Source organism: Rhinolophus ferrumequinum, chromosome 27 (genome assembly GCF_004115265.2).
Source record: "Rhinolophus ferrumequinum isolate MPI-CBG mRhiFer1 chromosome 27, mRhiFer1_v1.p, whole genome shotgun sequence".
Classification (NCBI taxonomy): domain Eukaryota; kingdom Metazoa; phylum Chordata; class Mammalia; order Chiroptera; family Rhinolophidae; genus Rhinolophus; species Rhinolophus ferrumequinum.
In genome coordinates this window covers 23,265,788-23,292,699 of record NC_046310.1, presented here as the reverse complement: position 1 = coordinate 23,292,699, position 26,912 = coordinate 23,265,788, and positions in this window count along the sequence as shown.

The window sequence follows — 26,912 nt, the reverse complement described above, 5'->3', positions numbered from 1 at the left end:
TATTTTTCACTGAGTGATCCAGAATGAATATTTTCCATAAGAATAAATGTTCTTCTACAACATAATGTTTAATGGTTGCCTAGATAGTATTCCTCTGTATAGATGTATAATAATTTACCTAACCAATCTCCTATTGTGGGATTTGTAGTTTATTTGTAATTTTTCATATTATAAACAATGTCATGATTAACATGCTTGTGAATAACATCTGACTATTTTCTTATAACAAATTCCTAGAAGTAAAATTGTATTAAAGGATATATGTGAGTATAGATGGTAGATGATAGATAGATAGATAGATAGATAGATAGATAGATAGATAGATAGATAGATAGATAGATAGAGAATATTAAATTGCCTCCAAAAAAAGTTGTACTAATTTATACTTTCACTAATTCAAGCTTCTGAAAACATGATTTAGTGACAAATATAATTATCTCTGTTTTGCCATTTGGGACAATTAAGGCAGAAACCAATATTTTGGGGAGGGCTTCACAGAGAGTCCATGGGATGTGTTACCTTCATATAGACCAAGGATATAGTTTATATGTGTTTTATGTATACTGTCATTTCATTCTCACAACAACCCAAGAAGGAGTTATTTTTTTTTATCTCCATTTCCAGATAAGGAAAGTGAAGCTCAAATCCTTGCATTTCCACTTGTTGTCATCATGACTTTCCTATCACAACCCAGCTGTGATGTAGTCAAGAATCCTAGCGTGTAACCCAGTACTACAAACAGCAGACACATCAAACCTTGCAGAAACAAATACTCAATTTTAAATAAGTCATTGATATAAACATTCTCTTTTTTGATAAATGCAACATAAAAGATCTTGCCCTTGGATTTATTCATCAGGTGAAAACAGCTCCATGTTTTTTTCCCTCTTTTCTGGGGGGCTAGGAGGGATGGCAGGGGCAGAGGGTGAGGAAGAGAAAAACAACTTCCTGAGAGGACTGAGCGAGGTGTAAGAGCATGTCTTCTAGGTCTAGATTGGCAGACTTTGTGCCTTGACTCAGAAGTAGGGAATTTACTTTGGTTTCCTGACTGAGTTGCTTTGTTTATCAGCCACAGGGCAAGAGACATGCCACAGCAATGAAATAAAGTTGACATGTCATACTGGGGAAAAGGGAGTTATTCAACAGGCTGAGTCACAGCTGTGTTGCAGGTAGAGAATGAGACACCCTGCAGAAATTCAGAGCAGATTGCAGACAGTGGGGTTGAGCAACAAAGAGAAACAAGTCTACGGATGACCTAACACACCCGTACTATTTTGAAATTCCTGGATTCTAAAAAATTGCAAATGAAAGGTTTCGAGTAGATCTCTGTTCACTCTCGGCTTTGTAACAAAAGTCAATCACAAGGTTGCATGAAAGTGGGCATTTAATTAACAACAATGGCAGTAGCGACAGTTACTTATCTGGGGAAGCTTATCTATACAACTTCAAATTCACACATGTTTTGGTGGAGTCTGAGTTCTACATTTTTCTCTTTCCTTCTCCGTGAGCCGTCATTGTTGACACCCTTCCATTTGTTCTCTGAAAAGCCAGGAGTGCCCACTGTGAGGCCGATAGCCCACTAGTAAGTGCAGTGAAGAGGGCAGGCAATCGGGTTCACCCTGTCTGGCGAAAGAGCTAAGACCCTGCTCCTTCTGCCAATACAGCAGTGAGTCCCCTAAAATAGAGTGTTCCATCACGTGCCAGCTATGTGACCTAGCTAGCAAGTTAGTCCCTCTCTGCCTCAGTTTCCTCATCTGTCAAATAGGGTTAATAATAGGTAAAATAAACGAGGGGACATTGGCCACTGATCCAGAAAGCCAGCACCATAATCCTGCTCCCTCCATTCCACTGCCATGTCATCTGCCACCTTCCAAGGTTCAGCTGCCCTTAATCTATGCTGTGGTGGGAAGAGCTCTACGTTGGGCATTAGAAGGCATTGTTTCAGTTCAGAGTCTATCATCTATTTCATGCCTGTTGTACGATCCTAATACTAACGGTAATAACAGTAGTACTATTAGTAATGGCCAGCCTTATTTTGTACTTCATGTATTATACCAACTGAATCCTCACAGTAACTTACTGACACGGGTAATATTATTCTGCTCATTTTACAGGTGAAATAAGTGAGGCTTAAAGAGAATAGAATGAGATCTGACAAGTTCGCAAACTTGTTGCAACGATGTTGCTAACTGTGTTTGATATCAGAGGGATTATTCATTATGAATTTGTACCAACTGGACAAATAGTTAACCAAGTTTACTATTTGGAAGTGCTGAAAAGGCTGCATGAAAAAGTTAGATGACCTGATTTTTTCGCTAACAATTCATGGTTCTTACATCACGACAATGCACCAGCTCACACAGCACCATGTGAGGGAGTTTTTAGACAGTAAACAAATAACTGTATTGGAACACCCTCCCTACTGACCTGATCTGGCCCCGAGTGACTTCTTTTTTTACCCAAAGATAAAGGAAATATTGAAAGGAAGGCATTTTGATGACATTCAGGACACCAAGGGTAATATAACGACAGTTCTGATGGCCATTCCAGAAAAAGAGTTCCAACATTGCTTTGAAGGGTGGATCAGGCACTGGTGTCGGTGCATAGCTTCCCAAGGGGAGTAGTTCGAGGGTGATCATAGTGATATTCAGCAATGAAGTATGTTGCACTTTTTCTAGGATGAGTTTGTGAACTTACTTGTCAGACCTCATAATTTGCTCAAGGTCTCATAGCTTATAAGTGTGAAGCTGGAATTCATCCAGAAAAGATGTTCCCAGAGCCCATGATTCTAACTATTATTCTGCCTTAATTTCTCTATCGTGGATTTTCTGCCTGAAAGTACCTTGTTATTTGATCAGTAAGTGTAAAGGACATTTTTCTTCATCCGATCAGTGTATTTTTTGGGGGGGAGGGGGAGAAGGGGAGAACTGCCCTTGTCCTCCTATTCCACAAGGTTCTGTCAGCAATGTGGATTAAAGGGCCCTTGGCCAGAATCATCCAACCCCTGCGCTCCCTCAACAGACACCAGTCCAAGTGGAGAATGGTCAGACAGAGTGCTTCCTTTGATGTACTCACAACATGAGGAAGAATTTTTCTACTGGGGTTGCTTACCTGGGGCTTCCAGGGGCCATATTTCCCAGAGTGTGGACAGAGTCTTTCTTTGGAGAAGAGGATGAAATCTACAGACGAAGAGAAACAGAAACTAGTAATTGGAAATAATCTATAGATGGTCACTTAGAATCCCTGGTTCCAGTCCAGAGACCCTGGTTCTATTAATTACTGTTTCAACTGCCATCAACACAGTACTTCAGCGACATAAACCAATAGAGCTTTGTGTTTGCAGGAGCCTGAGTTGTGTTTTTATCTCTTGAAATCAAAGAAGTCTAGTCAATAGAGCAGAGAAAGGGGCATGAGAGTTAGTTAGCTGCAGACAAAAGCTGCACAAATGTGAACTAAATTTGCTAATAGTGAATACAATAGTATTAAATGAGATAATGCTTTGAAAAATCAAGTTAATAAGAAGTCATATTAAAACCAGACCACACTTTAGAAAACACTTGGTCTAAACCCCTCATTTTGCAGATATGGACATTGATTTGCAATTAGATGAAGTAATTTACTTGATGTTAGGCAACAGGCTGGGGATGAGCTTGGCATCTGGCTGAATTCAGGTAGCTCAAACTTTTCCCAATACCCTTCCCATCACTCATGCTACCTCCCCAAACAGGTAGGTGAACTGGCAGATGAATGTGTACACAACGGGTATATCAACAAATAGATGAATTGGTAGATGGATGCATAAAGACTGATCCATAGATGAAGAGATATGAACAGATTGAGTGTAAGATCTAAATATGTATTAAAAGCCATTAGAAAATTCAGATTAAACGAACAGACAGCATTAAAAAAGCACTGGACCAAGAGAAAAATTTAATTCTACTTCTGGCCCTGTGCTCACCAGCTGTGTTACCTAAGGGAAGTCCCCGCGTCCCTGTGAATCTCAACTAGGTGCATAAAGGGGGTCATGGTTACATCATGGAAAAGCATACTTGAGATCACTATATGCACTGAGAAGCTTCAGTGAGTGCAAGGAGTTCCCACCCATTTAAGAAATCCACAGCAATCGTGTTTATATTCAAACAATGAGCTCCCTGAGGACAGGGATTGTCCTTATTCCTTTTTATATGTCAGTATTAAATGCTCAATAGGTATTTTTAAGGTCAATGAACAAATTAATAGCATGGTTTTTATACGTGTACAAGCGATATTCCTCACCTCCATGAGCCAACCTGGCTTAGGGGCTCAACCAATCAACATAGACGCTGAATGACAACAAAATAACACATGCCAGAAAGGAGCAGAGGCGTGTCCATGGTTACCCCCTGGCCTGAAGGGCTTCGTCTTAACAAACTCTAGGGACGGATTCCTCTTAACCTCCTATAATCCCTAACCCAGTTCTGTCTGTTTGTTTTATCTTTCTTTTAACACATTCACATTTCCTACTATCTTGGAAATGTCCTCTGCTTTTAAAAAATATGGAGAAAAAAGACATTAGATGCCTACTTCGCACAATACATAGAAATCAATTCTAATTATATCTCATATTTAAATGTCAAAAGGAAACTTTTCAGACTTTCTGACCGTGGAGCAGGGAGAGCTTTTTTAAAGCTAGACCCAAAAAGTGTAATACTAACTTAAAAAGAGTGACAAATTAAAATTCATTAAACATTCGAATTTCTGTTCATCAGAAGGGCCCACTCTCCAACTCTGCTTTAATTCAGAGGTTGAACCTGGGAGGATGTATGTCATACTATCGCCACAGAGGTGAGGTGTTCAGCCAAAGGTCGCTGCCACACCTGGCATAGCAACAAGTTAGCATGACATACACTTGGCAGAATCTTAATGTTCCCACGCGGGCTTTATCTAGATTGACAAGGGACGAGGGGATGCAGTGTGGACACACGTGTGCAAATCCTTTGCTACTTATGGAAACAGAATTTAATACACAGGACCAAGCAGATGTCATGAGTACCTTGAAGAAATGGAGCCTATCTTACATCTCTCTACATCTTTAGAGTCTTGGACAGTCTGGCACAAAAACAGGCCCTTAGTACATGAAGGGACAAGAAGAGTGTCTTCCTCATTCACATGGGAAAGCTGCTACACCATTTTCGCCAGGAATTTCTCTTTCACGTCCATTAACCAGGGAACGTCCTCTCTGGCCTTCTGGTTACGACCATCCCATCCAAAACACAAAGCCATCAGCAGAACAATCCCACTCATAGCGACACGTACACTGCGTTTTAGTTTGCAAACTCCTTCCCAATGTACTGTCTCATCTGAATGCCACAATAAGCCAGTGAGATCAGATATTATTCATCTTATGCTATAGATGAGGAGACAGAGGTTCAGAGTGGTTATGTGACTTTCGTGGGGACGTACAACTGGTAAAGCCAGGACTTGGAATTCAATGTAAAGAAAACAGAGTGGGAAGGATTCGTTTGCCACTACATGTAACTAAAGGAATAGGGTAAGATGAAGAAGACAGCAACTTTCTCCCCATAAATATGTTCTGTTTTATTCTTGGCTCTTTTATAGAGATGGTTCTGCCATATGTCATATAGTTGAGAAAACAAAGAAGTCAAGGGACAATAACCCCTCCTGGGTGACGATAGCCCCTCTTGGGTTTTTGTTTTGATCACTTCTGATTTGATCTCATTTCTCTAACTCTTAAATATCTTGGATTAACACTCTGGCTGCCAATATTTTGTAAGGGCCTTTCTCCAAGTTTGGCAAAATTATTAACAACAATAATACCAGTTGCCACCCTCTAATTATGGGCCAGCACTAAACTCCCTGCATGCATTAGCTCATTTAAAACTCACAACAACTCTATGAGGTAAGTACTATTTTTGTTCCTAATTGACAAATGAAGAAACTGAGGGACAAAGAGATGAAATAATGTGCCCACGGTCACCTGCCAGTAAGTGGCGGACTGAAGACCAAGCTGCCTGACTCCAGAGCCCTCGTCTTCACCACTGCCTTCAGCTGCCTCTCATTAGGCTGTTCCCCCCCACCACCCTCCCCAGCTTGTCCCTCCCAGATTCATGGGCCTCCTGGACCCTGTGGTCCCTCAATTGCTGGCTTTGTACCACCTCTGAGCTTTTAGGAGCTCTGGTGACAGCAGTCCCTCTGCCAGCCTCAACCCCAAGAGTCTCGAAACAGAGAAGGCAAATCCCCAGAAAGTAGATGGAGCAGTAGATGCACCTCTCAGATCTCTCCTTCAGAATGGAGGCCCTCATTCCCCCAGCCGCCTGAAGGGCTGGCTGCTGCAGGCCCGTGTCTGGGACTGTCTGTGGGAACTGCCCCTGCTGGGTGGGAGTCAGGTAGGTCCTTCTCTCCCCCCACCACCTGAGAGCAGCCACCTCCAGTGAGTGGTAGGTGCAGGATACAGAGAGCCAGCCTTCTAGCCTCAGCTGGGGCCAGCTCTGAAGTCCAGTCCCACCCCCAGAGCTCCCATGGGGTTGGGAGAGGCCTCCACACTTCACAGTTCAGCGTTTCCCTCTCCCCAGGTCTGCGTCCTTCACTCCCAGCAAGGGTTGGTCCCCAAAGCACTGCCCAGAAATGTCCTCCATGCACATTGTGGCCTCAGGAGTCCCACCTCACACAGAACATAATCAGACATCTCTGTGCCTCATTCCCTGAGTGGCAGGGTGAGGCTTCGCACAGGCGATGGTCTCAAACTCCTCCCGGCGTTTCCACTTTTCTGCCCACCTGGTCTTCGGCACTGCCACTGCATGTCGACCCCTTTTCTTCTATTCTTTTGGCCCACTAGAATTTTCTGGTGTTCATTACTGAGTCTGTGGGTGTCACCTCTACCGTTGGCCAACAACAGGCTGTGCTCTTCCTGCAAAACATCTCATACTCCTGACAACATTTCCGTGTCCCAGCCTGGGGCCCAGAGGCCACTCATCGCATTCTTGATATAATCACCTTTGGGCAACAGACATGCCTGAAATGTATGTACATAAAACTCAGCCACGGGCAGGAGCGCAAGTGGTATTCGGTCTTGAAGACAGTTTTAACCCCTCGAAGTAAACCCAGGCGTCGTTGGCTAGTGTGCTGTTTTCTCTTAGCTCAGACACTTATTTCTTCCTCGCCAAGGTGCCACCATAAATTCTGATAGGACTCTATGTCCTGCCTCTTTTGCTTTAATCTGCCGCACACTTATCTCGTCCCTGAGGAAGCATGCGTGCACACCACGGCATCCCAAACCACCTGACATGGCTGAGATCAATGTGGCTGCCCCCAGCTCCTGGGCAGCCAGCATTCTCTGGCTCCTGTGACATCACCCATTCTTTCGTCTTCAAACACTTGTCAGGAAACTTGTCCTGACCCGGATGAACAGCTCAAATCGTCAGGACTGTACATCTCTAATAACTTCACCTTGGTCTCCCTTAATTGACAGCCATTTGTGTACATGGTTCCTCTTCCTTCCTAGAGGATAAGCAGGGCAGGAGGAGACACACAATGTCGGTGCTAGAATGGTTCCAGACACATAGTGGGCTCTCAGGAGAGAGTTTGTTGAAGTGATTTGTCACACCCAGGGGACCATTGATTATTCTCTTTCCCTTCTCCCTGCTGGCCCACCAGTCTTTATATTCCTGGCACCCATATATATCGATATTACAGGATATAATTATTTGGTCGTAATAAACATAAAGAGTACACAGTGTGCTGAGACACTCCCCCTAAGACATACCTTGGGAGAAGGATGGTTTAAAACCTAAGATAGAGCAGAAGGAAGAGGAGGTTCCTGCTTTAACATAACAAGAAACAAAATTAGCATTTTGAAATGACAATATTCAAACAGTAGACTAAACCCAGAGTAGATAGAGCCCCTGCAAAAACACAGCATAGACGCTTTAGAAATCAAAGATAAGCAGGTAGCAAATGTATGAACAATTTCTAGATAAAAGGCGAATATCTGACTGAACGTCCTCAAAGCCTGGTGCGTTACCTTTGGCACTTTCCTGCAATTGGCCAACTGTTCACCCCTCCCAGCTGGTGGGGTTGGGCTCAGGGCCTGGCTCTGTGGGTGCTGACCACCTCTGCCAGCCAGTTCAGGCGGCTGTTCTACCCTGCCCCCGGGGCCCAGAATCCCAGCTCCACAGACAGATATCATTATCAGGCTGCAAAAATAACCGTGTCACATTCAAACACACTTCCTCCTTATTTCTTTGGTGGATTGTTCTCCTGACAAATGGATGGAAGCTTCTGGTAGGAAGGAAGTAAAGCTCAGTTGAGCTTCAGAGATAATGAAAAAAAAGGTGAGATTCAGAGTTTGTCAGTGAGCACAGCAGTGGCCTGAGTTGCATTTGGGCCAGTTGACCTATTTCTCCTCTGCTGGGCTTTTGTTCCTCTGCATTATGTCATGGGGACTTCTCTCCGGCTGGGCAGCTGTATTTCAGGACTGGCTGTCAAATTCTGGAATTGGCCCTGGTGGTGAGAAAGGAGGGGACTCCTCGCTTCTACTTTCTCTACCAAATTGATGTCAAAACTGGCACAGGCCCAATGTTTAAAAGTTAAGCCATCCAAGATGGGTAAGGTATTGAGAAATGCTCTAGAATAGATTCAAAGTCAGTGAGGGAACAAATGGGGATAATGGCATTTGTAAGAAGGATTTTCACACTGTGGAAAGTTCATCCCAATAAATATTCGTCCATAGTATCCCTCGTTTCTTTCTTGCAGAGTTGCCTTTATAGATGGTCAAGAGAACCCCTGACCCAGACCTCACACTTTAAAGGGACACAAACACACACACACACACACACACACACACACACACACACACACACGCTAAAATGCACATGGGTACCCATCACTCGAGGTACAGTGCTCAGTGTAGGCACAGCCACCTGCAATCCTAAACATGCACTCTTGTGACTAGCCCTGCTCAGGCCCCAGGGACACGGCTTGTCTTTGAAATAAAAGGCACTGAGATGTGTGTGCACCATGACTGACTTCAGAAATGGCCACCGCTCGGGAGTGCAGAAAGGATGGGAGCAGCAGAAGTGTGAGAAAGGAGAAAAGACAACTTCATTGCCTTGCTCCTATAACAAGGATGTAATAATCTAGTACAATGAAGAATTTTTTACCCAACAGTGCCAAGAGACCATTTTCTTGTTTCCCTTCACCTTCCGATTCACGGTTCCGGGGGTACTGAAAATTACACACAGTATGTGCAACAGTTGTACATATATTTTGCCTAAAATTTTGCAATATTGCATAACTCACATTTTGTCTGTAAATATAGTTCTAGATAGAACATATGTGATGTGTAAAACCAGTTCTTAACATTAGCAACTAAACGGACTTTGCTAGAATTACAAATAATTTTTGTTTTTATAAAAATGTGAAATAAGATATAATTAAATCTTCAAAAAGTCTAAAAACTTTCAGACCTATTTACTTTTTTCTCAATTTATTTTATTTTTTAAAGGTTTTTTAATTAAACTATAGCTAACATGCCATATTATGTTAGTTGCAGGTGCACACCATAGTTAGTCAACATTTATATACCTAAAGAAGTGATCACCATGGTAACTCCAGCAACCATCTGACACGGTACCACGTTATCACAATATTACTGACTATATTCCCTGTGCTGTGCATTACATCCCATGACTTATTTGTTTTATGACTGGAAATTTGAACTTCTTATTCCCCTTCACCTTCCCCCCGCTTTCAATTTTTCAATTACAGTTGACATTCAATATTATTTTATATTAATTGCAGGTGTACAGCACAGTGGTTAAACATTTGTATAATTTAAGAAGTGATCCCCCTGACTAGTTTAGAACTCACCTGGCACTGTACATCGTTATTACCACATTATTGACTATATTCCCTATGCTTTACTTTACATCCTCATGACTATTTTGTAATTATCAGTTTGTACTTCTTACTCTCTTTGTCTTTTACACCCTGCACCCCAACTCCCTCCCATCTGTCACCCCAACAAATCTAGTACCCATCTGACACCATACACAGTTGTTATAATATTATTGACTATATTTCTTATGCTGCATCCTATGTCCCCGTGACTACTGTGTAACAATCAATTTGTACTTCTTAATCCCTTCCCCTTTTTCACTCATCCCCAACCCCCCTCCCATCTAGCAACCATCAAAATGTTCTCTGTATCTATGAGTCTGTTTCTGTTTTATTTGTTTATTTTGTTCTTTAGATTCTACATATAAGTAAAATTTCACTGCATCTATCTTTCTCTGTCTGACACTCCATTCAACACAATACCCTCCAGGTCCATCCATGCCACTGCAGATGGCAAAAACCCATTCCCTTCCATGGCGTGCAATATTCCCTTGTGTATATGTACCACCTCCTCTTTATCTATTCGTCCATGGGTGGACACCCAAGCTGCTTCCACATCTTGGCCATTGTAAACAATGCTGCAATGAACATATGGATGCACATGTCCCCTCGAAGTAGCACTTGAGTTTCTTCAGATAAATACCCAGAAGTGGGATTAGTAGGTCCTTCTTTATCCTTCTTATAGCCTTTGGTTTAAAATCTGTTTTGTCTGATATAAGTATTGCTAACCCATATTTTTTGTTGTTGTTTTTCTTTTCTTTTCCATTTTCATGAAATATCTTTTTCCATCCCTTTACACTCCGTCTGTGTGTGTGTCTTTCAATCTAAAGTGAGTCTCTCATAGGCAGCATACGTCGTATGTAAGGGTCTTGTTTTCTTATCCATTCAGTCCTCCTATGTCTTTTGAGTGGAATATTTATTCCGTTTACATTGAAAATAATTATTGATATAGATGTAGATATTGCCATTTTATTATTCATAATTTTGATTTTTTCCCCCCATCTTAAAGAAGTCCCTCTAACATTCCTTGTAATACTCGTTTGGTGATGGTGAACTCCTTTAGCTATTTCTTGTCTGGGAAGCTCTTTATCTGTCCTTCAATTCTAAATGATCGCTTTCCCGGGTAGAGTAATCTTGGTTGTAGGTCCTTGCTTTTCATCACTTGGAATATTTCCTGCCACTCCCTTCTGGCCTGCAAAGTTTCTGTTGAGAAATCAGCCGACAATCTTATGGGGGCTCCCATATAAGTTCCCAGTTGCCTTTCTCTTGCTGCTTTTAGGATTCTCTTTGTTGTTAACTTTTGCCATTCTAATTATAATGTGTCTTGGTGTGGGCCTGTTTGGATTCATCCTGTTTGGGATTCTCTGTGCTTCCTGGACTTGTATGTCTATTTCCTTCACCACGTTAGGTAAGTTTTCAGTCATTGTTTCTTCAAATATGTTCTCAATCCCTTGCTTTCTCTCTTCTCCTTCTGGTACCTCTATGATGCGAATGTTTTTACACTTGATGTTGTCCCAGAGGTCTTTTAAACTAACCTCATTGTTTTTGGATTCTTTTTTCTTTTTGCTCTATCAGTTGGGTGTTTTCTGCTACCTTGTCTTCCAAATCATTGATTTGATCCTCTGATTCATCTAGTCTGCTGGTGATTCCTTCTAGTGCATTCTTCATTTCAGTTGTTATATTTTTCACTTCTGACTGGTTCTTTTTTATGGCTGCTATGTTCTTTTTTATGCTTGTTATCTCTTTGTTGAAGTTTTCACTAAGTTCCTTGAGCATCCTTATAACCATTGTTTTGAACTCTGTTTCTGGTATGTTGCTTGCCTCCATTTTGTTCAGTTCTGTTTCTGGAGTTTTCTCCTGTTCTTTCATTTGGGGTGTATTTCTTTGTTTCCTAATTTTGGCTGCCTCTCTGTTTCTACGTATTAGGCAGATCTGCTAGTCCCCCAGTCTTGGCCAGATGGCCTTATGTAGTTGGTGTCTTGTGGGGCCCAATGGCACAGTCTCCCTGGTTACCTGCACCGGGTGCTCCAGGAGTGTCCCTTGTGTGGTTTGTGTGTGCTCTCCTGTTATAGTTGAGCCTTGGTTGCTATTGGCAGATAAGTGGGTGGGATTGATCTTCAGACTAATTGGATGAATTACTTCATACTAATTACATGGGGTTTTGCCATGTCCACAGATTTCAGGCTGCTGTATGGGGGCCTTACCCCACTGAGTTGAATTTGTCCCAGCGGGCTGTGGTGCCTGTTAAGACCGCCCTTTGGGTGTCTGCTTGTAGGGCTAATTGGGCAGTGCTGTGCTGTGGTCTGAAGCCAACCTCCAAGTATTTTGGTTCTAGGGCCTCTTGTAAGGGGCTTGGTGGAGGCCCAGGATCCCCACTGCCTGTGACTGGCTGGGAACTACCTGGTAAGTGCTACAAAGCAGTCCGCAGTAGTTCAGTGCCTGTGTTAACCCTGGAAGCATGTGGGAGAGGATGTCTGTCACCAGCACCAAGCCTGGGCAGCTCCACAAAATGCCAGGACACTTCAAGGCCTGCTGCCATCTGCCAGCTCCTTTAAGTTTCAGTCACTGCTAAAGCCTCATGTAGCATGCAAGTTGGGTGAGGCAGGGTCTCAGGGAATCACTAGATTGGGAAGAGTTTTGGTCACCAGGTTAATGTACATTCTGGTTTGGTTCCAGTGCTGAGCCTGAAACTACTCAGCAAAAGTCTCAGAGCACACTGAGGCCAGTCACCGCCAGCCTGGGGTCTGTTAGACTCTGACAGTTTTCCAAGAGCAATGCGGGTATAGCTGGCTGCTCTAGGAGAAAGTGCCTCTGGCATTGGGGGAGTTGGGTTGGGTGGAGTCCCAGAGAGTCAGCCGGGCAGAGCTGCAGATCTCACCAGACCAATCAGATTCAGATTTGGCTGTAAGCATAGGGAACGGATTCAACACGGGAAAGATGGTGCCTGCCTGCCAGCTGCATGGGAGAAGGACCCCACACAGGGAAAATGCTGACTGTCCTCCAGCCCTCATTTCAAAGCCAAACAACTCAGTCTGCCCCCCATATGTCTCCAACATCCTCCAAGTTACTGTCCCTCTGCTGGAGCCCAAGGTGAGTGCCTGGGAGTGAGAGAGTCTTGCATGGGCCCTTTAAGAGGATGTCTGGGTTTCCTGCTGCCTTCTGTCCCATCCAGATGGTCAGAATCCCCTGTTTTTCATAGCCCAATGTTGTGGGGGCTTCTCTTCCCCACATCAGTACACGGGGCTAGGGAGACCGGTGTGGGGCTGGGATCTTTCGCTCCTCTGGTAGCAACCTCTGCAGCTGAGATATCCCTCCCAGTTCTCAACCACCACACTGAGGTTTGGGGTTGGCCAGTTCCACATCTCTGCCCCTTCTACCAGTCTTGATGTAGCTTTCTCTTTATATCCTTAGTTGTAAAACTTCTGTTCAGCCAGACTTCAGATGGTTCTTCAGGTTGATTATTCTATAATTTAGTTGTACTTTTAATTTGTTCATGGAGGGAAGCAGGCAGTGTTTATGTACTCCTCCATCTTGGATCTCAGATCTATTTACTTTTATTTTAACTTTATATTTACTAAGTAATTTGTATTTTGCATTTTGATTATAATGGATCATTTTGAATATTTTGGAAGAAAAATAACTTTTTTGAAAACATATCTAAAGTAATTAAATTTTTAGCTTATCTTAACATTAATTTACATATTGATGACAATATATTCAAATTTTGTATATTTTAATACAATTACATTTTAGTCTGTTAGATTATTGCTATCAGTGGAACACAAATTGTGACAATCTTGATTATAAGAATTAATTAATTATTTTGCTGATATGAAGGCAAGGAATGAATTTAATTAAATAAGTATAAAATAACTTGTGAATTTATTCTTATTTCTCATGCAAACAGTGCTAGCCAAACAATACCTGTCTGGAGTATTGATCAGATTCCTCCCCCTTTGATATTTTACTAACTTTTAGTCATGGAGAAACCATAGCACTACAAATGTTTTTCTATTTTGTGTTGTGAAGATATATCAAAGTGGCTGGCTTTTAAATGACTAGACATATGGCACACAAGGTCAGTGTTTTCTGACTTTTACTGATGCGTGCTCAGGGTAGACACCTACCTAAGTGTTTTCATGGATTTTACTGCCCCTTGCCACAATCCTTTCGGGAAGGCACTATCCAGGTTTAGAGGAGGCTGGGATGCAGGAGGAGAACTCACTCACCCATAGTCAGAGTGCTTCCCTCTGGCCCCTCTCCATGGCCGAAGCCAACAGGCCATGTCTCTCCCCTGTCTGCCTGCTAGACCCTTTGGTTAATGCTGTAATTGTGTCACCTGTTAGGTACCTCTTTAAAAATATCTCGATCAATACATCTATTGTGGATTCAAGCTCATTAGGTAATCTAAGTACACTGTATGTCATGTGCAATTAGAAACTTGCTAAATTACATTTTAAGCACAATTATATTTGTAAAACCTTTGAAACACTTAAATGCCTAATACATTTAATTGCATTAACTGAATTAATAAAGACTGGTATAGTTATTCACTGGAATATCATGCACGAAGTGAAAATAATAATGATGAAGGCTATAATAACATGGAAAATACTTATGACAGATAAAATATTAAGTGAAAAAGGTAACATGAAAAATATACACATATCACTTGTCAAAATTATGTAAAAATTAGTATACATATGAAAACAGACACACTCACTGGAAAAAAAGAGAAAATACAACTGAACACTAATAATAGCTGTGTTTAACAAAGAGTATTAATGTAGTACAGTGATTTTTTTTTTCTTTCTGTTTTATTTTCTGTCTGGGGTATTAGGTGAGTTTCAGAGTGAAAAAGTATTATTTATTTACAATGCATTTTGATGAATTAGGGCATGATTTCATATGATTTGTGAACAGGCATACAACCTAATCTCCCTGGCACTGTGCCTTTTTTTAAGATGAAAACCATGTGGTGAGGAGGCTCTTTAGGAGACTGCTTGCTGTTGGCGAGATGCATTTTAGGTAAGATGTATTTTAGATATCAAGCACTCTGGGCTTTGTCTTCTAAATTAGGAGGAGCAGAGATGAAAAGAACCAAGGGTCTTGAGACTTTAATACAAACTCTACTGACAGAAAATTTCTATCACTTTCTAAAGGAAATGCTGTCCATCAAAAACTCCCCAGGGACAGGGAGCCACACCACTTGGTCAGTGAGCTTGAGATAAAAGCAGCATGCTGCGAGAACGCCTCCTTTCTGCAGGGATCAGTGCCTCTGGGCTCCTCATAGCTCCCAAGCCTTTGAGAAAATTCTGGCATTCTCCCAGGGATGGGCCAAATTGGAAGCTAGCTTGGAGGACCATAAGAACATCCATGAATAGCTAGGAAGAAGCTGGGATGAAACCCTCTTTAAAACTAGCCTCCCTTACATATCTTCTTCACCTGTGCCTGTCTCAGTTTGTAACACCAAGAGAATGAAAGACTTACCGAACAGAAAACTCATCATCTCTATTCTCTTTTCTCATCTCCCTTTTCCCTTCTTTCCGTGTGCCAGCTGCCATCCTGCACGCTGAGGACACGAAGTCAGATTAGACAAGGCACTGGCCCATCTTCCCACTGAAAGGATGGCCCTCGGATTGCCTGAAAACTTGTGGGAAATGCAGACTCTCAGGCCCCACCCTAGACATACGGCCTCAGAATCTGGGATTTAACAGGTCCCTGGGTAGTTTGTGGGCACGCTGAATGTTGAGAAGCACTGGCAAAGGACTCTACGAGGGCAAGCCCAGGGATTTACGAGTGCAGTTATAATAACACTCAGGGACGGCGTTGTTACTTAGCTCTCATGAGCGATTTTTGCTTATTTTATAAATATCACACAGAAGTGTATGTGACTGTCGCGGGATCCACAGGCTCAGTCACGAGGACAGTGATTGCCTGTGGGAGTGGAAAGTCCCTTCTGGGAGGCTTTGTGGAGGAGACAGACAGGGAAAGGGAGCAGAGAGAAGAGGAAGTGGACAGGGGTTTCTGCGGAGGAGGGGTCAGGAGACGATCAGGAGTGGGGCGGAGCAGGTCCACGTGGTAGTGGGCGTCCTGGGCCTGAGCGAGTAAGTCTTGAAGAGCTAGCTTCTTGGTGGTTGCAGCTGAGTGGGGCTTACCTTCCCTTGGGCTGCAAAAGCCAAATCACTTCCTGTGTTGTGCACCCCTGAACCTGCAGATGGCTTGCTCAGCCGAGGAAGGCCTTCAAGCACCCTGGGTACAGGGGCCGATCCAGAGACCCCCACGTCTCCCCTCGGGTGCTGCTGGAAGAAGGGTTCATGGGCGTTAGAGCATTTTGTTTTGTTTTGTTTTGGAGAGGAAGGTTTTGTCTTTGCTCTGGTTGGCCCTCCCTCTACCTAAATAATTTAAATTTGAAACAATACACACGTTTCAGAAAGGATGCTTCAGGAATAAAAAGGATTTTGGAGTTTTGACCAAGGCTAGTCACTTCTTGGTGTAGTTCCAGACCTTACTGGTGTCAGGAAATGACAGGAGTGTCCAAATTAGGAGTTAGAGACTTAGGCTTACAGTCTCGCCTAAGCCTCCAGAATCCTCAGACACAACCCTGAAAGAATCTCTCATCTTAGGGGTGCTGTAGAGAGTACTTGTCCTCTTAGCTTCCTGTCAGCCTCTGACTGTCTGTTGCATTGGGTGGAAACCGACTCTCAGCATAAGAAGTTATTAGCAGGCAGAGGCGCAGGTAAGATGATAAGTCTTCCTTCCATAGGAATTACATATATAGTAGTCCCTCCTTATCCACAGTTTTGCTTTCTGCAGTTTCAGTTACCACAGAAAGAGTAAATGGAAAACTTCAGAAATAAACAATTCATAAGTTTTAAATTGCACACCTTTCTGAATAGTGTGATGAAATCTCAAGCCATCCCTCTCCAACCTGCCCAGAGCATGAATCATCCCCTTGTCCAGCGTTTCCACAGCTTATCCTCCTTGCCCATTATCAGACTGGTTATGAGAGAGAGAGAGAGAGAGAGAGAGAGAGAGAGAGAGAGAGAGAGAGGACATTCACATAACTTTATTACAGTATATTATTATAATTGTTCTATTTTATTATTAGTTATTCTTGTTAATCTCTTACTGTGCCTAATTTATGTAAACTTCATCACAGGTATATACAAGTATGTAGAGGAAAAAGCATCATATATACCAGGGGTGCCAAAAAAATGTACACAAGTGGACACTTTGGTCAACGTTGCTCAAGCAGTAGTTTGCTGTAATCAGAAGTGTCTGTACCCTGATGGGAACCACTCTGAGCACCTCTTATAATTGCAGAAGTCAAATGTGACTTGTATTCATCTTTTGTTATCTGTATATATTGAGTATTACAATTTTAATAGTTTTTTCCTTTCTTAAAATGTGTATACATTTTTTGGCACCTTCTGTATATAGGGCTCCGTATCATCTGGTTTCAGGCAGCCACTGGGGGCATCCATCTGGAAACATACCCTTCAGTTAAGGGGCGATGACTGTACTGACATTTTATATATTACAACATACTTTCTATTGTTTGGCATGCGCAAGAAGAGTTCAAGTACATTTACTCTAGGTGGGAATAAAAACGTGAGTTTTTTTGCCTATATTCTATGAAGAAATCATTTATAAGGTACCAATCTCTGACAGCTGTACTATCCAAACTCTACACAGACCATCAAGAATCAGTCAAAAGTGCCAAGTACAAGACAAAAGTCCTGAGAAAACTGAACAGCCCGGCACGAGAGAGAAAATATCTGAGGCAGGGAGTTAACTCTCCTGAAAATTGTGTTGATGTACAGTGCACCTAGCACTACTGTAAAGACAAACTACATTGCTCCCAGAGGAATATTCCGATTAGTCAATCTACACTAACTCGGGAGCGCAAGTGATGGTAAATCAAAACCCAGCAAAACCCATACTTTGCATTATGAAGGCAGAAAAGCATATTACTTGCTGAAAATTATTGTGGATTAAATTCACATTAATTCATCTTAAGTCCCATAACATCTTTTCTAGGATGTATTGAAAAATATTTGATCATTCTGCACCAGAGATTATAGATTCACGTCTCTACTGAAAGTTCTGGAAGGCAGACAAAGAGCCTGGCTACAAGAAGTAGACTTTTCAAGAGGGTCTTCAGGTCTGTGTCCATTCATGCTATGCCTTTGATTAGGAATTGAGTTTTTGACAGAAAAATAACTTTTATTTATATTAACACATTTGGATGGCTTATGTGTTAGTCTCCACAGGCTGCTATAACAAAATACCACAGAGTGGCTAAAACAACAGACATTTATTTCTCCCAGTTCTGGAGGCTGGAAGATTCGGTTCCTGGTGAAAGCCCACTTCCAGACTGCTGCCTTCTCACTTGTGTCCCACATGGCAGAGAGAGAAAGAGATCCCTCTGGTCTTTCTTCCTCTCTTATCAGGTCACAATCCCCTCATTGGGGCCCCATCCTCATGACTTCATCTAAACCTCATCACCTGCAGAGGTCCCACCTCCAAATACCATCTCATTGGGGGTTAAGGCTTCAATGTATGAATTGGAGTGGGGGTGGCGCAAACACTGTCCATAATAACTTCCAAGTGGAAAAATATACCCTGAACTAACACTGTAGCAGACGTTATCGGAGCTTTCTCCTACAGTTATCTGATGATAAATATTCATTTATTCATTTACAAACACTTCTGGGCCACCATGTTAGTAGTATGACTTTGGACACAAGCAACCGACACTCGCCCTCCTACTTAAAAATTCCAGCTTCCCGTTGTCTTTAAATTAAAATAAAACCCCTTAATTTGGCTTAGAAGAACATTCGAAATTTAGGCTGGTTGCTTTTCCAACCTATCCCTTACCACTTTCCTTTATTTCCTCTCCCCCAGTCTAATAGTCCCCCACCCTTTAGAATGTGCAACCATGTCTCTGTCCTGTAGCAGTTGCTCCCTCTGCCCACACACATCCACCAACCATCTTGTTGACCAGCTGACTCCTACTCACCCATCCAGCCCAAGCTCAAGCATGAATGCTCAGAGATGGGACAGGGCCCATCTTCACTGGGTGGTCCACGGGAAGTTGTGTGAAGAAGTTGCTATTTGAGCTAGATTAAAAGACAGGTAGCATTTCTGTGGGAAGGGCTGGTGGGCGCACAGAGGCCTGGGGGACCAAATCAGTTCAAAGCAGTCTTGGAGGCACCAACACCTGACACTTGTGCCAAGAAGAGACAATCTTATATTTTACAGGGTTCATAGGCAGTTAAACATCGATTTTCTTATAAAGAGGAATCGAATCTAAATATTGTAAAGAGCTTTTCATCGAAGGTAACTCTGAGGGCATGTGAATAATGCAAGAATAGAGTTTAAGCATCCTGCTTCTCGCTCCAGCATATGCTCAGGAAAGTGTATTTGATATCTTTCTTAGTTATTTGCACAGAGGTGTCTCACAAACATCTCCCTCATAATAATCTTCAAATATGCACTAAAAGTCCACGACACGACACAGCAGATAACCATCTGGCCTCTGAGCCAGGTGTGTGTGTGCTTGAATGTGTGCCCATGTTCGTGTGCATGTAAGTGTGTTTGCATGAATGTGTGTGCTTGCATGTATGTGTACGTGTGTGGGGGTGGGTGCGCGCGCATGCGCGCTGGTCAGACTACATTGGAAGGGAACCTGGCTGAGCAGGACGAGTGAGTTGCTTTCCCAAACAGGGGCAGTGCATCGGTTCTGACGCTGACACGCCAGCGTGAGGCTGGAGCAGTGCAGTACGGGTGACAACTTACGCCCGGGTTCCCTTTGACCCACTGCAGGCTGAGCATAAAAATATCTCCACTGGGCATCTTTCCCATCAGGAGGAGGAAGTTCATTTTCATGGGAAATACTGCCTATTTTAATAAAAGTATGTCCACTCAAGGAGGAGGAGTTTTCAACTTAACTGAAGTTTATTTCCCAGGATATTTGGAAGGAAAAAAGTGCCAAGTTGCCTTTGGGGAACCCAGAGGGAAATGTTGACATCTCCCTTCCCTCTGCAGGGCGGGGAGGTAGAGAGAGGGAAGGTGAAGTTCTCCTCCAGCCAAGTTGCCAATCTTCCTTGTGAGGCCTGGGGCCAGCCCAGCAGCTGGCTGCCCCAGGCCCAGCCCAGACCCACTCCTGACAGAGCCCCCACCCCCTGCTTCCTGCCACAGCCACTCAGGCACCTTGTCCACTTCTCAACCAGCCTTATTTTCAAGCCACCCAAAAATAACAACATTTGATACCAGGCCTCTGAAGGCTTTGGCTGGGGTCATGTTTCCAAATTCTTGACTCAAGTATTGTAAATGAGAACTCCTTTTTTTTCCAGTCAGGCTATTTTTTTCCCTTTTTTTTTTCTGGAGATGTTAGGAGAACCCCAAGCAAGGAATCAGTGCTTAATGGGTCACAGGGTATGAATAGTAGTGTTGAGACGTAACACAGGACTCTTTGTACTATCAGGCAACTGAACCGAAAAAAAAAAAGCTTCCAAACAAACCAGTTAACATACCAGCATGCGGCTCTGTGGGGGAGAGTGGCATTGCTGAGTACAAGCCTGGGTCTATATTTGTCCACTCCAACATTCCACTACAGACATCTATTTACGGCCTGGCTATGTACACAGGATACCTGATTCATTAAATAGGGACTCACCAAAAATCATTCCATATATATTTCTGTGCTGCTGATAGTTCATAGACATAAATTAAACAAATAAAGTGAGTATTGAAGTGCGAACCCTAAGCTCTGGGCTCACAGCCCTAGCCCCCAGCTCTGGAACGGTCGTTTCCTTGTCAACGTGTGGCAAGCTCGTCTCATCCATAAAATGGGACGAACATATCTGGTCACTAAAAGTTGGCTCTCAGTGACGTGTGCTGCTTTGAAAATTAAGAGATAAAATCTGGGGACTTCTTTGCTTTGAGGCACTGTTTAAATATGAGATATTATCCTAATTAAAATAGATTTTCATCAGGGGGTCAGTTCTTTGATGAAGTAGGATAACCTGAGGTATCTATTGATTTGCTACCATTGTGAGTGGAGACCCTGAGGGACCTGAAAATTGATTAATTATGACAGGCCTGACAGTATATTTCTGGGTGATTGTGGCAAGTCTTGGGTGGCATTAGAAGGAGCACCAATTTTTATGTGACAGTGAAATTAGAGGCTCTAACACAAGCACTGTTCTACCCGTAGAAGGGCCCAGGTTGAAGGGCGTGTGACTGAGCAGCTGACGAGTGCAATAATTCTTAGAATTTTGTGGCTCAGAATGTGTGCTGGCTACTAAGAACTGGGATTTTAGAAATAGAAAGTTCAGGGTACAAGCCTACTGGGCAGAAACTCGAACTCCTGGTGCTGGCAATATGCCCTGGGCACTCAGGGGTGGGCCAAGGTTCTGGCCAGTCAGTGTCCCATGTTTAAATTCTGAGCCTGTAAGCAAAAAAATGGTTGGAAAGGTTCCCTTACCTTTTGGAAACTGCAAAATAAAATCTCCTTTGGCAAAGAGCCTCTTTCTTTGTAGGCTTTCCTACAGACTTCTTGGGCAGGATTTACCTCCCGGCTGCCATGATCCCACCTCCCCAGCTGCCTGCATATCCTTCTTCCAGTGGGTGGTATGTGGGGGGAGGGGCGTGCAGGGGTAACACTCTTCAAGTTGTTGCGTTAACCAGAAAATGAGCAGGAAGACAAAATAGTGGGGGCCAAAGTGGGGTCCATGCTTTCCACGGAGGTACCTTAGAGAAGGTTTTACCCGTTAATGAGGTTTAGTATTTCTGTAGCTGCTGTTTAGGTTGGGTTGCCAGGGGAAAGAAGCAAACAGGGTACAGGCAGCACTGTTTGGTCCTAGTGCTCACAGAACTTGGGTACAGCTCCATTCAGATGCCAAAGACCACGCATGGAGCACGTACTAGGTAGCCCACGTGTCACTGAGCACTTGACATAGATCATCTCGTTCAATATGCACAAACTCCCAGGAGACTGGTGCTAGTGTCATGCCCAGTCTACATAAGGGAACAGAGCCTTAGAAATAACATGTCCAAGGTTACCTAGCTAGTTACATTGTGGAGGCTGAATTTGAACCCAGACTTTTTTATGTCAAAACTTACATTATTATTGACTTTGCTAAGCTCCCTTTCCCCAAACCGCTCACCTCCAGCCTAGTGCAATACATCTAGGGCTCAAAGACATCTCTGGGGCGTGAAGATAGAGAAGCCTCTGGGATGAAGGAGACAGTGTTACCCCTAAGAACTGGTCTTGGAGGAGAGGACTCCTGGCTTCCGTCCACGCTATGAGTGCCTGGCAGCACTCGGGACAGAGATTGGGACATCGGAACAGCTGATTCAAGCCCAAATCTCCACCACGAGGAAAAGGTGTCCACACACTGGGCCATCCTTGCCTTCTCCTCACATGCACCAGCGTGCAGTCAGTGAGAAGCAGAATTATGATAAGGGCTTGCCTTTGCTCCATGCATGGTGTGTGCATGGCAGATGCATGGTGCATGCTTGGTGAACACATGGTGTGTGCATGGTGAGTACATGGTAGACATATGGTGCGTGCATGATGTGTGCATAGTGGACACGTGATGTGTGCATAGTGTGTACATAGTAGACACATGGTGTGTGCATGGTGGACACATGATGTGTGCACAGTGTGTGCATAGTAGACGCATGGTGTGTGCATGGTACATGCATGGTATGTGCATGGTGTGTGCATGGTGCATGCGTGGTATGTGCATGGTGCATGAAAGAATGCTGCCTGGGCCTGGAGCTACTGAGGTGAGATTTAAGCTTTCTCTCTATCTATGCCGTAAACTGATGAAAAGAAAATCTGCATTTCGTGAACATTTGTACACATGAAATAGTATTTAAAAATGTCCTAATTGGTAAAAATAGAAACAAGCCCATGTTCTTTTGCTTGATCTTGTCCTCCACTTTGAAAGACATGCATGTGCCTCTCAGCCTCCCAGGGACTACCCTGGCAACTTCCTCCAGCTGCTATGATGCCAGCCCTAGGCTTGAATATACTGAACTTTGAGATACAAACTTCTAGCCTTTAGTCACGCCACTCTGGTCCTGCCAAGAATTCCTGAAGGAAGATAAAGAGCTCTGAAATCTTTACCCGCTTCTATCCCCACTCACCCAGGAGCTCAGAGTAAAGCCCAAGTGGCTATTTGGGATGCTTTCCTCAGATTTATAGCTCCTTTTTTGCAGTTCTGAAAATCTATTGCTCTGTGCCTTCCCTGGGAGGCTGAGCTTCTTCTGGGCCTGGACCACATCTTACTCCTTGTTGCCGTGGCACCCAGCACAGGGCCTGGCGCCTGCAAGGGAGCAAATCACGCACATTAAATGGGGGAGTCAGAGGAGGAATGAATGAAGAGGCAATGTTCGTACAACACAGACGCACACATGGCTCCTCAGAGGGAATGACCGAGGGCATCTCTTTGGCCCTGACTCTGCTCAGCCGCACCTGGCACCTTAGCAGCCTGGCGCATTTCCCGTCTGATGTGCTTTTGCATCGCCTACTACCATCGTTGCTTCACCCTGGGGGCTGGGGCGGAGGGGAGAGGCCTTATGTTAGCGCTGAGTCGTTTTTATTCACTTATCTGGCCCTTGCGTGTAAATGGCCCACATTTGCTGCCTTGGAGTCACCTTCCATGCCCCCTCTCATCCCTGCCCTACATCAGATCAGTCTCCAAGCCTTAGCAGCTCCGTGTTGGAAACGTCTCATCTGCTACGTCCTTCTCTGCCACCATCCTGGCCCAGTGCCCCAGAAGAGGAGTGACCCAATGGCCCGCCAACAGCCCTTGTTCCATTCCTTATCAATACCTCTGCCAGGGCCACTTCCTTGCAGGCTGCTGTCATCACAGACCACCCTGGACCCCTACGCCTCCCAGTGCATGAGTTTCTGGCCTCAGAAGTCCCACCTTACCCAACTTAGTCAAACTTTACTTGCCACTACCCCCAGTAATTATCCTTCAGTTACAGGACTCACGGTTCTTCTGGGTCCTCAAATATGCGACATTAATCTCTGCTCTGCCTGATGCCGTCCTGTCTCCCCTGCAGTGTGCCTCATCTTAGCTTCCCTCAGGCCCTCTTCTCCATGAACACCACTGCTCAGCTGCTCCCTGCTGTGAACCACGCACCCAAAATGTGGACCACCCCACCCCTGCTTGAACACTGACTTAGCTCTGAGCCACACTTTTGTGCGCTTCCGCTTGAAATTTCCAAATAGACTCCAAGTTCTCTCAGACCAGGGTCTGAATCTTATTTATCTTGTGTTCCTCACAGTATCTGCCTGAGGGAAGAACTTACAGAAATTGTGCAATATGCATGTGCTTATGATGGACTGGTTTTTGCTGCAGAAAATTAGACAAGCCTTAATTAAGAAATATTATATATAGTTCATTTGGGAAAAAGTGGGGCTTGCCGTGGGGGTTTTCTTTGCATTGGCTGCTGCTACTGCTTCTCTTATTTCTGCTTTTTCTTTCTCCTTCACGCTTTCCTCTTTTCCTTCATGTTCATCAAATCTCTCTCTTGGTCCGGTCCTTTTTCTGCAGGCTACAAGACTGCTAGATCTTAAAACATTAGAATAATCTAAAATCCTCAGTGTCCTAATGTATATGATGCATACAATAAACATTTGTCAAATGAATTAGTTCATGAAACTTCTGGTACCTAGAATCCATAAAATTCATAATAGTATTAAAGCCAAATACTCCCTCTTTTGTTCTCAACACCTAAACACCGGCCTTTCAATGTTTTAGTCTCCCAAGCACTTTATTCATTGCTGTTTTTCTCTGTTTTCTCTTATTTCTTCCACCTCTATTCTGCCCTATTCAATCTTCTAGTATCCTCTTAAAAGTGATTATTTGGCTTTTAAAGCACCCTATTATGAAATACAGTTCTCTGATTATTAATAACAATTGTTGGACATTATCATATTTGCTATAGCAAGAGGCAATCCACTGAGATTAATCAGGGGGAAAGGTGCAATTTATGTCATGACCTCTGTATGTCCTAAGAGAATATTTTAACGCATTAATGAGCGATGAGGTTGCTGGTGTGTTTGTTATTAGAATCTCCAAAGGTGATTATATACATTTCTGAAACTCTGCTCACCTCCTGGATTGGAGCTGCCGCGTCTGGGTATGCGTGGTCATTGATGTGTCCCCTAAAGTACTCTGCGTTGACTTTGAACACTACCTTGCATCACAACAGGCTGTCAGGCAGAAGTTAAATACTCATGTCACATGCTAGGATGCTGGCTGCTGTTGGATCACATTGCTACACGCCACAGCAGAGCTAAGGAACCTATAAGAGTGCCCCTTGAGGAAAACTAGGTAGAAATCAGGAAGAGGAAATAAGAAATATTCCCAGGATATTTAGCTGCATGCATAGACAGTATGTAGTTTAAAGCTAATAATGCATGTTTCCTTTGTGATAGCAGTTTCACATTTTATCCATCATAGCAATCACCACAATTGATTCATAAAAGCAAAATTGCCTGATCAATGGACAAGAAATACTGTCACTGTGCATGTAAGTTCTCTCCTCTTCTAATGATCCCAAACTAATCATTTCAGCTCTTCTGGCTCATCTTCCTGATGAAGCCCGGAGAATAAAGACAACAGGAGCATGTGACTCCTACATTAGCAAACTAAGTATGAAGAACGAGAATAAAGCGGTGGGTAAACAAAGGAGTGGGGGTGGGGGGACCTTGTCTCATCCATTCCCTGGCACATCTTTAATATTCCCTGTACTGATAGGACCCCAAAGTGTTACTTGTAAAAACTGAAAAAAGGCGGTAAAAAGAAGAGGGATTTAGAGTTAGAAGATCTGGATTGAAATACAGGCTTCACTTAGTAACTATAACTTTAAGCAAATCACTTGACTTTTCTTTGCCTCTGTTTTCTGTTCTGTAAAAGGGTTTCTAACACTTGTTTACTAGGCTGTTATGAGGATTAAATAGTTTGAAAGAAGCAAGTCTTTGTACATTGCAAAGTATTGTGTGAGTGTTCAGGAGAATACTGTTCTTTTCTGCACAACTTAGAATTATGGCCTGTTCATGGAGCAGAACCCTTGTTTAATTCCAACAATGTTTGCCCCCAAACACCTCAGTCCTGAGCCCAGAATGATACTCAGGAGACTGAAAAGCTGCAGACTTTTTCTCCTACGATCACAGGCCCAGTGTGGTGTAGCGGTTCCTGCAGCACAATGGGGACCCTCATCTGCTCTCACAGTGGAATCTCCTGGTCGTCCAGTGACTGGTGGGAATAGCCAGGCTGGGTTGACCCGCACCGGGTGTATGAAGAGAACACTGTGCATGGAGGATCGGTGTACTTTTCAGAGCGGGTGCAGCAGGCCCTCCCCTGGCATTCTGTGTGGCATGCCTATGCCGGTGATTGCACTGGCAGCATGGTGGAGAGGGAGGTGGCACACACAGGGAGGGGAGGGCGAAGAAGCATTTTACAGCTTACGATGTAAGTTTTGCCATTTCAGCTGTGTGTGTATGTGTGTGAGCGCATTCTTTTTTTTTTTTTTTTTATAAAAACAGATTACAGATCAGAATCTCAGAGACAACCCATCACCTGGGCTGCCCCAGCATGTCTGCCAGCCATCTTCCTCCTGCATTCTTTGTCCCTGCCAAGCCATCCCAATCAGAATAGCATGAATCCCTCTTCTCATTGTCAAGTGGCTCCCCATGGCATCCCGCAGTCTGCCCCTATCCTGACAATTGTAAAGCTGGCTGCTACAAGTCCAGCCCTGGAGGTCACTACCTCAATGGCAAAGAGGCAAACAGATCAGGAACAGGAAGTCTGACTCGAGGACACATCTGTCAGTCGACCAGCCACCACCCTGCCCTCAATGCCGGACTAACTGCCCTGACATCCATGAGGCATCCTTCCTGGCTGCTGTCTGTGAACCCCACAGGCCGAGACTGCTCAGCCCATTGGGCACCGTTCCCACTGACTTCAGGTGCAGGCTGGAGGGGC